The sequence below is a fragment of the Cryptomeria japonica genome, chromosome 4, assembly GCF_030272615.1.
Source record: "Cryptomeria japonica chromosome 4, Sugi_1.0, whole genome shotgun sequence".
Taxonomy (NCBI): Eukaryota; Viridiplantae; Streptophyta; class Pinopsida; order Cupressales; family Cupressaceae; genus Cryptomeria; species Cryptomeria japonica.
The window spans coordinates 226,301,331-226,316,461 of NC_081408.1; positions in this window are offsets into that span (position 1 = coordinate 226,301,331).

Below are 15,131 nucleotides of genomic sequence, written 5' to 3' on the forward strand. Positions count from 1 at the left end.
ATTGAGACAAAAAAACATGGAATAGTAACTGAACATTAATCTAATTCTAAGCCCTAGCAGTAGAAACTATTGATGTAACTCATTCACACGATAGCATACTGACACCCATTTTTTTTGTATACCTGCAGGTATGGTGGTTGATATCCTTGTTTCTATGTCTTGATTTAGATCAAAATCACCATACAAGCCATTTTTTAATTACTGGTATTCATAGGCAAGATGAAAGGTTATTGTTAGCTCTGGTTTATTTATTAATTTAGCAATGTTCATATTAATGATTTTCCATTTCTAGGGTGCAACAAAGCCAACTGTTATGATTCTTGAAAATAAAGAATAGCAAGGTAGATAGTTTATACCTTAGAATTATGCTTAATACATCTGATGAATTTACATCTTTGTCTAAGTTCTCTAGCAAGATAACATGTGAGGAAGAAATTAACCTTTGTTGATCTTGCACATTTTCATGAACATCAACCAATTTTTCATGTTCTTCCTAATTTACATGATTATAACATAGTTAGAAATACACACCGCAGACTAGATAGAGGCCAACGTGTTTCCTTGCAACAACCTACCCTACCTCCTAGTATACTCAATCTTTCCCGTACACCTACACTTATGAATAAAACTTTTTAAAAATATGATAGTATTCATGGAATCAACAACACAAAACCTAGAAACGATATTTTGAACAACAAAAAATTGAAGGGTTGTGGGATCTAACGGTGAAGCTTGAGAGGAGATCGACAATGGTGGGTGGCCTAGCACTGTGCGTGGGTTAGGTTTGTGCCCTTCCCCATGCTTTTCCTTCATTTCTCTATGTTTTCTCTCCTGTCCAAGGCTTTCTCTCTACTTTCAAGGTGTGCAAGGTATTTTTCTACGTAGTCTCTCACTTCTCTTTATTTTTGGTGGGGGTTTTTTTTGTTGTTAGTTTGGCTAAGGGTGGTTGGATTTTCCTTTGTGGGTATGGAAGAGTAGCATTTGTCCTCTATTCTGGTGGTGGCTAGTTTGGTGCCACCTCATGGTTCTTCTTCAAGTCTACATGCAAAGTTCATAAATTCTTTGTATGTAGGGGAGGGCTCTAAACTTAAAAGTGAATGGATGCTTGTCGACGAGTTAGGATTGTTTGGTTTTGGTCATTCCTCCTGAATCGGTTATGGAGGATGTTTCTTATTGGGGTAAGCATGCTCTGATCTGTAAATTTATTAGGATTCACATTTCTCTAGTGGCACTAAAAGATTGGATTAGTCGTTCTTGGCAGGTTGAACGGGATATGGAGATTATGCTAGCTGCGAATAGCTATTCCATGGTTGTTTTCTCCTGCATGTCTAATCGGAATCATGTTTTTGAGGGAGGACCCTACTTTTACAATCATGTGGGTTTGTTCATTAAACCTTGGCATGCAGGTTTTAACTCAGCCAAAAAATTTCCCTCGCAGGTTCTTATCTGGGGTCGTTTGTCATGGATTCCTTTGGAGTTTTGGAGGGAGGATATTTTGCAACAAATTGATGCTTTGTTAGGGAAGCCGACTACAATAGCTCAATAAATGCTTGAAAAGAAGGTTATTTATATTGCTCATATTTGTGTTGAGATTGATTTGAATAATTCATTGTTGGATTATTTAGAAATTTGTTTAGGTTCTTCTTCATGGGTTCAATAGTTAGATTATGAATCTCTTCCTTTTTGTTGTCGTATTCGCCATGAGTATGGATACATTCAACATTAATGTCCTAGGGTTAATAAGGCAGATGGTGGTTCTACTTCTTCCTCAGCTCTGAAGGGGGATATTGGGGAAAAGGGGAAAGCCCCTCCGAATGATGGTGGCCCTGATAAGGGTGGATTTATACCTATTAATCCTCGGGCTAAGGGTAGAGGATAGAAGAGGACCTATAGGCATAGTTAGAATGATGTGGGCTTCAATAGATTTGAGGTGTTGGACTCTTTAGCCATGGAGGAAGGGATTCTGGTGGATGTTTCTTCTGGGCTACTGGTATGAGTAGGGATGTGGTGCAGGAGCTGGGACATACTATTTTGAACCCAGTTGTTGGGTTACAACAAGGGTTGTCCCCTGATGGTCCTGACTCGGTAGATCCAGGTGACCTTGCAGATTTACAAGATGATGTTGTCTTGGCAAATTTGGATAAGGAGGTATTGGATTCAAGTAGAGGAAGAGGATCTTCTCAGGCCTTGGGTTTGCAACAAAGGCCCTTAAAGAAGGGTTCTTTTGATAATTCTTCAAAAGCTGGGCATAAAAAGGATCAGGAGAAGATTAAATTAGTGGGAGAATTGTTGGTGGAATCTGGGTCTATCAAGCCAAGAGAGGCTCATTTCTCCCCATCTCTCTAATGATTATTCTCTCTTGTAATGTTAGGGGGTTGAATAGCTTCCCTTATCAAAAGGCTATTCATAATTTGGTTGTAGTTCATTCTCTGGATATCTTATGTGTTCATGAGGGTAAGCTTTCAATTGACTCCATGCTTTAGCGTGCTTCTAATATATGGTGATTCAGGAGATGTTGGTGCATTAGGTCTTTGGGTTGTTTTAGGGGTCTGGCTCTCTTTTGGGACCCAAGGAAATTATTCCACTTTGGTGGATTTCTATCCTCTCTTCTCTTTCGATGGTTGCCTCTTGTTCGAAATTTGGTGAGATTATTTTGGTTACTAATGTTTATGCTTTGATTGATTTCCATGGAAAATATTTTCTTTAGCCTCATATTAAGTACGTTAGATCATGTGCTCCTTTTCTACCTTGGGTTTTAGTTGGTGATTTCAATAATGTGCTTAGTTTGGAGGTGAAAAGGGGGGATTGGCTCGGTTGGGTCCTTCCTCTAATCTTTTTTTGTTCGTAAGAACGTAGACTTCCTCAGCTTAATTGATATTAAACTAGTTAATGGGATCTTTACTTGGAACAATCTATGGTGTGGACTTCAAGCAATTTATAAGTAGTTGGATAGGTTTCTCGTTTCTTATTTTTTGGTTGGTGGTTCTGATCATTGGCCTATTAAACTTTCTTCTGCTTTTGTTTCAGTTCCTAAAAATCCTCCTTTCAAGTTTCAACTTATGTGGAATCATGACTCTTCCCTTCTAGACTTAATGGCTTAGTGGTGGAGAGATGGTGGCCCTGCCTATGGTACTGCTATGTATTCCTTTGTTAAGAAGTTGTAGTTTGTCAAATTTCAACTTAAGAGATGGAATAGGTTTTGCTATGGTAACCTTCATGCTATGAAGAGGAATTATCAAGCTCATCTGGATGCTATTACTTGACAAATTTGAAATCATGGTTTCTTTGAAGATTTGGGTAGGGTGGAGTCCTTAGCTTTGAGGGAATTAGAGGAGTGGGAACATTGCGAGGAAATTTTTTGGAAGCAAAAGGCCCGAGTTGATTGGCTTCAGAAGGTGACAGGAATACTGCTTTTTTTCATAGATCAGTACAATCTCATAGGAATAAGGGTTATATTTCCTCTTTGGTAAATTCTTAAGGCAATTAATTGACTTCTCTTCGTGCCTTATATCATGAGGCTACTCGGTTCTACTCTGTTTTGTTCTATTTTTCGATGACTCATCTCCAATTGAGGATGAGGAGAATATCATCCTTGCTTGTATCCCTCCTTTAGTCACCAATGTGATGAATGAATCTCTCACGCGGTCGATCTCTCTATCTAAGTTGGAATAGGTTGTTTTTGAGATGCGTAACAGGAAAGACCTAGGATCATATGGGTTTCCTATAGAATTATTTCAAGAATTCTAGGATATTGTTAATTTTGATTTGTTGAAAGTGGTCAGTGAATTTTATGGTAGCAAAAAAATGCTTTGTGCCTTCAATTCTACCTTCCTTTTTCTTATTCCTAAAAAGGAAGGTTCTAACCAAATGGATTCTTTTAGACTCATTGTTCTTTGTAATGTGGTCTACAAAATTATCACTAAATTGATTGCAAATAGGCTTAAAATTTGGCTCCCAAATTTGATCTAAGAAGAGCAAGGGGGTTTTGTGGCAGGTAGACAAATTTTAGATGGGGTGGTGATTTCTTCTGAATCTATCTACTCTATGGTGGTGTCTAAGGAGAAATCTATGTTAATCAAACTGGATATGGCCAAAGTTTATGATAGAGTTAAGTGGTGCTTCTTGGAAATAATTCTCACTGTGTTTGGTTTTAGTTATGAGTGAGTCAGTTGGACAATGAGTTGTGTCACTTCTTCTTCCTTCTCTATTATTATCAATGGAGAGCCATCTGAGTTTTTTGGGGCTTCTAGGGGTCTTCGCCAGTGGGATCCTCTCTTTCCATATTTGTTTATTCTTATGGCAGAGGGTCTTGGTGCTTTATTAAATCTCAGGTCTCTCATGTCTTGATTCAGGGTTGGAGATGGGGTCACAGGTTGCCATCACTTTCTCACCTCTTGTTTGTGGATGATACTACTCTTATGGGGGTTGTTTGTCTTCATAAAGCTGAAGCTTTCAAATGGACTTTAGATATTTATTTGGTTGCTTCAGGATAGAAAGTTAATGAACATAAATCTTCTATTTATTTTTTCAATACTCCTGAAGCTATTCAAAGAAAGATTGTCAACATTTTGAGGTTTCATATTGGTTCTCTAATTTTGGTCTATCTGGGTATCCCTCTTTCTTCTGGTAGGCTACCTAGATTGTATTGGCAGGAATTGTTGGATAAGTTGCATTAGAAGGTTAATCAATGGACTCATAGATGATTGCCCACTACTATTAGGGTGACTCTTCTTCAATTTGTGACCCAGGCTCTTCCTCTCTACAAGTGCTTTGTCATGTCGGCCCCTATGTATTTTATTAAGGAATTTGATGCTCTTTCTTGCAAATTCCTCCAGAGTTGTAATTTTCAATCTTGTAAGTGGAGCCTAGTTAAGTGGGATTTTGTGTGTAATCCAAAGAAGGAGGGGGGTCTTGTTCTTCATTTTGCTATCTTGAATGGCCAAGCTCTTGCTGCCAAATTATATTGGTGTTGGTGTGCCCATCAACGTCAAATTTGGGCTTGTTTTCTCATGCATTTGTATCTTAAAGGAGTTAACTTTTTGGATGTTCCTCATTATTGTTTGGAAGGTAGAGGATCTTTGATTTGGAATACTTTTAAAATTGCGGCATAGTTAGTTAAGAAAGGTTTATTCTAGATTTGTAATAATGGCTCTAAAGCTCTCTTTTGGCTAGATTTTTGGGATGGTAATCCTCCTATCCTCTCTATGTATCTGCACCTCCAGCCTATCTGTGATAGTTTTTTTGTTGCAGGTTGGGTTAAGGTGGAGCATTACAAGGTTGTTAGAAATGTAGGTTTGGTTGATGGTTATATTTGAAAGGACCCCTTGTGAATGGCCATTGGGTGGATCTAAGGAGGCTCTTCAGCAATTGGCTCAAATTCTTTCTTTGCAGGAGTGTAACTCCTTGGTGAGACATGATGTCCTGGCTTGGGGCAGAGATTCTTCTAGTAAGTAATCAGTTGTTGTTGGTTACTTGGAACTTATTTGTCATTTTTTTGGAGAGGCTAAAGTTCCCTAGTGGAAACATGTGTTGAGTAAGTTTTCTTGGTCGAAATGCAACTTTTTCATGTGGCTGGTAGTCCAAAATTGGTGTCTTACTTGGGATAATTTAAGAAAATGAGGCTTCCAAGGTCCCTCTAGGTGTTTTCTATTTTGCAATGGTGAGCAATGTGTTTCTCATCTCTTCTTTCAGTGCTCCTTCTCCAAAGAAATTTGAAACTTTTGGTGGGTACTTTGGAATTAGGCCTACTGGCATGTTTCCTCTGAGTGAGTTCTAGGCCCGCTTAAATAAGCCTCCTATTAAGACTTATTTTCTCCAAGTTTCTTGGCTATTGGTCCCTCTTTCATTATCTATCACATTTGGTTGGAAAGGAATTGTAGGATTTTTCATGATGCTAAGATGGTTGTTCAACATTTGTGGTGGTAAATTTTTCATTCTCTTTGTGAGACTATCTTGGCAAAATGTGACTTTGCTATGGATGTTGATATTTATAATTGGTTCAATTTTTCTCTTCGGGGAGGTGATCCTTCTTCTGGGGGATAATGTTCTTGGCATATCATGAGAAATAGATGTCATCATCATTTGCGAAAGATTGATAGGGAAGGTCATTGGTCCTCTCCTCCTCGGGGATTTTTTAAATTTAACACTGATGGTTCTTCCTGGGGGAATCCCAGTCATGCTGGTATTGGTGGGCTAGGTCGGGATAGCTCTGGAAGAGTCCAATTTATTTTCTCTATTTATAAAGGTGTTCATACCAATAATCTTATGTAGGCTCTTGTCATTTTGTATGCGGTGAAGCATAGTTGTGTCCTCGGTTGGAAATGGATTGTTTGTAAATTTGATTTGTAGGTGGTGGTGATTCTTCCCAATGAGCATCGATTACATGAGGTTAGTTGTCACTTGGTCATGGTGATTAGATAGATTCTCTGGTTGTGTGACTCCTTGGATTCTATTACTTTTAGTCACATTCCTAGGGAGTAGAATGGTGTTGATGATTGTTTGGCCAAATGGGCTTCTGATCATGGGCAGGGCTAGAATATTGTGGATAGAGAGAAATTATTTCCAAATATGTCTCTCCAGTTGGATCACTTAGTGGAGATTGATAGAGTTGTGTAATTTGTTTTTTGTTGGGCTTGTGGCCCTTCTTTTTTTGTATCTCTTTTTGTGATTTAATAAATTTTTACCCCTCTTTTATTAAAAAAACAACACAAAACCTAATCTATTACTTTGGGATTAGTGTGATTTTTTTTTTCATTTGCTATTATTTCAAATGGAGGGTTGGAAATCACAACCTTCCTCTTTACATGAAAAATAACAAAAGAAAAATGATCTCATTGACAATGAAACAAAGAAAAAAAAAATTTACAATACAAATATATTAAGCTGCAATTCGATTATGACACAAAAGATACGGATACAACTGTATATCTAATAGCGTTCACACATAAATGGAAATAATTGCAATGAATATTTCAGACAAACATATGCATAGTATTGTCTAGGTGCAAGTACACTTGAACTTAGTGTACAGAAGGATGAAATCCAATAGTGTAGACTATTCTCATCTCTCACCCTCTTCATCTAAGTTTGCAATGGAGATAGAAGAAATGGGAGAGCTTTATATGCCATGCACAAAGTGTAGTAAAAAATGTTGTTAAAAAAAACACTGTGAGAAAGAATGCTTTGATGGGTATGCTTTCTTTTAAAAAAGTTGACCCATCAAAACATTCTTTATCATTGTGTTTTTTATAGCATTTTTTATTGCATTCTTAAGTCACACTAGAGCAAGTTGTCATGTAATTCCTGACAACCTGCAGACATTATACAAAAATGAGTTAGCAGAGACAAGGAACATATACTATATCGTAAAGGACATGCGTTTGCATGGATATTAACAAGCATTTGTATAAGCGATTTTGGTCTAGTTATTGTTTCTCATTTATGCTATCATATTTTTAAAAATATATACTCTATTCTTGATTTAGCTCTAGTGTAGTGTAGAAGAATTTTTTGTTACCTTCATTCATAAGCAAAATGAGTAGACTTGCAATTTTGTTGCAAGAAGACCGATTTGCATTATGTGGCAACATGAACAGGTTAAAATTGCTTATAGTTTGTTGATTTTAAGTGGTTTTCACTTTGCAAATGGCATATCTCATATTCATAAAGATAATTTATATATAATTCTTGTTAACTGTGTTCACTGATGAAATGACTTTTTTCATTTAAAGAGCCTACTTGTAGCTACCTTGGCATAACAATAAACATCACATTTTTTTGTCATACTAGATGGCACAATCTGTCATGTAGTAAAGCATTCACACAAAGTCCTATATTTTTCTTGTAAGATTTGAATTCTTAGAAATAAAAACAAGTATTTTGTTCAATTTGAAAGTGTTTTGGTACTAAGGTGCCCAATATATTAAGGCTTTTCTAAGGCCCCAATACATCAATTATTGCATTTTGTAGTAAATACAACACACACAAAAGACTCAACATTGACCCACTTTGTCCAAAAAAATTGAAACAATTGTTTTTATTCAATTTGATTTTGTTTTGGCGCTATGGTTTATAATATATTCAAAGTTTTTTGAACGACCTAATACAATGAGAACAATAACATACAAATTCTATTAGAAATTCTTAATGCTACCCTATTCTTGTCACCACCTATTGCTACATAGTAAATAAAGTTTACAAACACACCTTTGTTACTTGAGCTGATGTCTTGGAAGAACTGAAGACATAGTTCATGTAATGCCCACCAAAATTATCCTAGAGAAATTTACCGACTAACATGCATAAAGAGATTAAAAAAAATCAAAACATCATCTAATACAACACATATAATCATTAACTCATATGCATTAAGCATCCATATGCATAAAATACACATAACCAACATGAACACAATCATAAAATCATACTCATATAGTCTCATAATGCAAGTGAAATAAACTCAACTCAACATCTAACGTCCCTAGCATATCTTCATAAACAATAACAACATGAATACTACTATAATCCAGCACATCCTAACTCAATTATCATTTACTCTTTAATGCATATACATAAGATCATTCACTATTCCATCTATTATAAAATCTTTCATTAATAGTTCAAATGTCATTTAAACCCTTAGATTCATTTTAGGAGCACCAAACCAAATGTTTCTACTTCCCAAGACTTAAACATTATTGTAACATCATTAATCCATTCCCATTTAACTACCACATTACTAATCCTTTTCCTTAACACATTTAAAATTCTCATAACACTAAAGGTACATCAATAATCCCAATTACATTCTTCCAACAATATCCAATATACAACATGATACATCGATGTGTTCTCTTACAAAAGCCATAACCATATATCCTATCACATCACCTATCATTACATGTACATCATCCATTTACATCAAGGGGCATAGCTATCAACTATAAATACAATATATGAATTCTAAAAATAAATGATCTCATGATATCTACTATACACGTGTCATATGAATCATGTACATGCATCTGCTACAATATCCATCCATAATTTGAAGAGATAAGAATCCACATCCACGTACAAGAGAATCCAACGAAGAACATCCCAATGGAAAAAGGAATCAAACCACCCAACCATGTGGAACCAAAGGAACCACCCCACGTGATAGGAGATGGTATAAGGTCCCACATACACTCTAGACCTAGGTTGACACCTAACAACCAAATAGAACTCAACAACTCAAGAATCACAACAAGAAGTAACACATAAACATAAGCTAATCATATCACAAGGCTAATCACAAAACATATAAACTCCCTAAGGCGTATCAACAACCATGGCATAAGGGACAAAACCACATGTAGGGAAAGAGTGTCATCACATGTTATCCTTACATAGAAGGGAAAATCAACACCCTGATAGACATGCCACTACATGTTATCCTCACATAGAAGGGATAATACCAACCCTGATAGACATGTGGAACCGTCTCAACCTATGAGATATTCAAGGGAGTTTGGTCAACACATATGGACATTAGATCAGTCCATATGAACAATGTGCTAGTGCTTATGAACATTAGATCAGTGCATATGAACAATGGGCTAGCGCTTGTGAACAAAACATTAGCACCTATGCTACATGAAGCAGCATTACACAAACACATATAGCGCATACGTCTCCAAAAACAACACTTTCATAATTTAATGCATACACAGGAAAAACTCAAAAATGATAAGCACGAACTTGTGACAAGCCCAAAACTATAACAAGGCATAAAATGAACATCAAACTTATCTGGAACAAATGCAATATAAAGTATTAACCAAGGGGATTCACAATTACATTTGGAGATCAAGTAACAAGAACACAACCTATGAGCACAGATATGACTCCCAACATCATACAAAGAGATTCTATATTCAACAATACGTGAAGGCAACATGGATCACAACAATTCCAAAGCAAGAGACAAAAAGAGCTAACCAGTTCCAACATTTCCAGACCAAAATCAAGATTCACAGAGAACTAAAGTAATCACAAAAAATCATAGAGTCGTTCATGGAAAAACTTTGAATAGCAAAGGAATAAATAAATATGCATGCATATACATTGATCCCAAACCTTATGATATAGCTTAATAAACATCATAGTCATGATTACTCCCAATCCTAACAACCAACTTTCTCGGACACAATGCAGACAGATCTTTTTCAAAAACCAAATTGCAAGGAGGTAAAGTTCACCAATCTGAAACTTAAAAGTGATGGAAAATGAAGCTGAAGAAGAGCAAGTCCAATTCCAAATCCCAACAAGTCAAACCCAAAGCCCAACAAGCCAAATCCAAGCAAATACAAAATTCTACAAGTTGCAGAAAAACTCCCAAAACCAACCTGGCAAAATGCTCAGAGAGCACAATAATGAAACTTCATACCCAGAAGTATAGAAGATGTCAACTCATGAAAAATAATATCAAATATAGAATTATTTAGTTACCCTAAAATCTCAACCAATAGGAATATAGGATAGGTAAGCTTTATGATATTTAATTATCCAAATAGTAACAAGGGAATAATAATAATATAACTAACCAATAGAAATTAAATAATATATCAAGGCCCAATAAAATAAATCAAGGGCAAGATAAATAAATGTCACAATTTAATATAAAATCATAACCAACATACAATCATAAATAATTAAACAATAAATAAATAATCAATTAAACACTAAATCATTAAATCGATTAAATAAATATAAAAGCACCAAATAAATATAAACCAATAAAACATTAATCAAATAATATCAATAAATTGCTCAAATAAAATAAATCAAAACCATACATTAATTTAATTTCATTAAACTATATGAATTAATTATTAATTAATTAAATAATAAAATACTCACAATGCCACAAGGCAAACACATCTCATGATACTAACACGACATGACCCACGCCAAGACACTCAACTGACAAGGATGACAATGCAAGTCTAGAGCATGTAGAGGAAACTCATGTCATCTCCAATCAACTTTCCATTGGGATAAAGACACGCTCAGACCTATGAGACCAAGTGGAGTTGATATCTAGTACTTGCAATCCTAAAATCCACAAATAACCATGATACAACTTTTACCATATATATATCATAAATGATCAGGAAAGTTAGAGAGAATCACAACATCATATCATGCTCGTGATGAGTGATATGATATTGTCTCTATCATAAATATAGTAGTAAAACAATCACAAACACCACAACACCATCTCGTCACACATAATCATGAATTGGGTTCAGCATAATCAAGATACCATCATAATCCCATAAGCAATATGATCCATTTAGAATAGTAAGTGCATATAGATCATCAAATGTAAATCCATCATCATAATAGTCAAGGATAGATATCATCATCCACATAAGTCGTCATGTATCACAGGTCCATATGAAATGTGTAGCATCATCAAAAGCATCTAATATATGGATAAAGTCGTAAGTATCAATCAAAACATCATATAAGAGTCTAAATAAGTCTATTGATGCATAAATCAAAAGATAAGCTAAGGAGGGACACTACATCCTCCCCCACTTTGCCTAGGCTTACTCTTGGAACCTGAGAAAAAATAGGGATAAAGCTTTCTCATCCATGTTGCATCCTCCCAAGTCATCGAAGAATCACCACTCGAGTCCCATTAGACCCTTACCTAGTCTATGACCTGACCCCTGAGGGTTAATCCTCGACAGTGGATAATGTGCATGGGATCCAAATAAAGTTTCCCATCCTCTACCTACAATGCATTCCAATCTAAAACATGTGATACATCGGGAAAATAAGGCCTCAAAATAGATACATGAAACACATCCTGGATGCGGGACAAGCTAGGCCGCAAGGAAAAGTGATAAGCCATAGGATCAATCCTTTTCAAAATCTCAAATGGTCCAACAAGATGAGGTGCCAACATAGATCCTTTTCCATGATGGATCAGACTCTTTCATGGATGAATCCTTAAAAACACCTTGTCACCCACCAAAAAGTGTATGCCCACGTGATGAGCATCTACATACTTTTTTTGCCTGTCTTGCACTGCTATCAAATGCTCTCTAATATGTGTTACCTACTACTCCATATCCTACAACATCTTTGAACCAAGAAGCACTCTGTTCTCCAAACAATCCCAACTCAAGGGTGTATGACATGTTTTCCCATATAATTCCTGAAAATGAGACATACAAATTGAACTGTGATACCCATTATTATATGCAAACTCCACCAAACAGAGGTAATCCTCCCATCTAGACTACTGATCCATCACATACATCCGCAACATATCCTCTAAAACCCGATTAACTCTCTCGATCTAACTATATGTCTTGAGATGATACACTAAACCAAAGTTCAGGTGAGCTCCTAAATCATGCTAAAGAGAGGTCCACAATGCTAAAGTGAACACTGGATCATGATTTGAAATAATCTGATGAGGAATACCATCCAATCTCACTATATCCTTGATGAAAATACAATCCAGTACTGTCACTATTGTGCATGAAGTTTGATGGGGGAGAAGTGTGCTACCTTAGTCAACCTATCAACAGTGACCATGATAACATCATGACAACAAGAAGACATTGGTAATCCAACAATAAAATTCATAAATATGATGTACCATTTCCAATTCGAAACTAGGTTCAACTGCAACAAACCTGTTGGATGCCAATGTTCTACCTTCACTCACTGACACTCCAAGCAACAAGACACAAAATCTGTTATATCTCTCCTCATGCCAGTCCAATTATACAACTGTTGCAAATCTGCGTGCATCCTCTTGACACTTGGATGTGCCAATTAAGGTGCATGATGAGCCTTTAACAAAATCACAGCTTGAAGTCCATCTGAAGGTGGAACACAGATAAGTCCAAATTGTCGAAGAAGACCATTTGACTCTAATGAATAACCTACATACCTCCCCTCAAGAGCCTTGTCTGAAGCAATCTCTGCACTAACCTCCTAGTACCAAGCATCTGAAGGGAGGGCACTAAGAATCCTACTCCTCAAATCTATGATGAGAGTCAACATTGAAATCTCATGCCTCCTGCGGCTCAAAGCATCTACAACCACATTCTCCTTTCCCTAGATATACTTCACCTCAAAATCATATTCACAAAGAAACTTCATCCAACGTCGATGCCTAGCATTCAAGTTCGGTTGCGTGAAGATTGTAAAGGAGAAATTAATTTAGTAATTTGTAACATAGAAGGAGAAATCCCCAAATCAATTTTCACTTTTTGGGGTTGGAATTCCTTTACATTAAAAAGAGGGGAGGAATCCACTAGATTCAATCACAAATCAGATAAGGATTGAATACTAAGTGGATTGATTGATTATGATGTATTTTTCCCTCTTTTGCGAGTTGAAATGTTTATTTAGGGTTAAGTACTGAAATTGAAGACAAACTGAGAAAATAATGAGCCACAGGTTTGGGATTTCGTCGTGCACCTAGATATGAGTAATATAAGATAATTTGGATTTACCCTGCGAAAATGCCCCAAAAAAGTAGGGATCGTGGCACTGCCTTTTAGTCCTCCAAAGTTTTTGGATGTCGAAAAGGGTTTTTCCATCTCTACAAATAAAGCTTAATTTTAGAAGTACAATTGCGCACCTGTTTCTTGCACACGGAAAGAAGGGGGAAAAGGTTGGGAATAGGGGCTTGCCTAAGTCAAACCTTGATTAAGGAATCAACCTTGAATGAAATATTGTAAATGCTTGAAATAAATAATGGAAATGTATACCTTCAAATCTGCAATGAATGATGACAATGCTTTGCTTCTTGAATGTAGTCACATATGTTGTATGAAATGGCATGAATATGACAAAACCCTAACACATACACAAATTATTGCAAATGAATGATATAATGTTGCTCCACAATTGATAGATGAAGAATATACAGCCTTGAAGACCTCTACAAATCTTGATGATGAATGCTCTGAGCTTGAATGCTTGATTCATTGAATGTAGTCTCCTTACCTTATTGCCTTATGATCTTATTTTTGCCTTATTCCTTATGAGAGGGAAAGACCTCCTTATATACTTTCCTATCGTCAAACTTATTAATTTTTTGACATAGGCCGACATAGAGCAAGCTTTCCCGCTCAAGTTTGAGATAGGGCCTAGGGTTTGAATTGGGCCCCAATTAGGGAGGACTAGGGTGTCACACCTTGGTCCTAGTGAGGACCAAGGCATCATGCCCTAGTCCTATCCCAAATTGGCTTAATTTTAAGGGGTCCTAGCAAGGCACAAACTGAAAATATCAAGTTTATTGCATGGCAGAGTCATAAACAGGTCTTGATCAAGCATGAGGACGAGAACACTAAGTTGAGGGACCCAAATATTGTCAAAATTGCACAAGGTGCAGTTTTAGGATGTTACAAAGATATACTACAAACTACAATGATCACTATGCAACTCAAACTGATGCCCAAGAATAAAATGCCTCCATCTCACCAAAGCATGCACAATTGTGGCTAACTCTAAATCGTGAGTGAGATAATTCAACTCATGATCTTTGATTTTACGTGACTCATATGCTATCACATGACCATCTTGTAAAGGACTGCTCCTAAACCCTCCAAAGAAGCATCTGTGCACACCACAAAATCACCTAAAGGATCTAGCACTGCTAGAATAGGTGCACTAGTCAAATGCTCCTTGAGGATTTGAAAAGTTGTCTCACACTAATCTGACCACACGAAATTCTTCCATTTCCTCTAAAGAGAAGTAAAAGGATGAGAAATCTTTGAAAATCACTAGACAAACTAACAATAATAACCTACAAGGCCCATGAAGTTGTGAACTTCACCCACATTAGTGGGTGTTGGCAAATCCACAAGAGCCTGAATCTTAGAGGGATCCACTGCGATACCCTCACCTGAAATAACCTGGACAAGGTACTTAACCTCTATTTGAAATAACTCACACTTAGCCATATTGGCATATAGTTGATTCTCACAAAGACACTACAAAACCTGCTTCATATGCTCCTCATGCTCCTCCACTGTCCTTGAATGCACCAATATATCATCTAGGAACATGAGCACAAACATGTCGAGATACGTCCTAAAAATACCATTCATCAA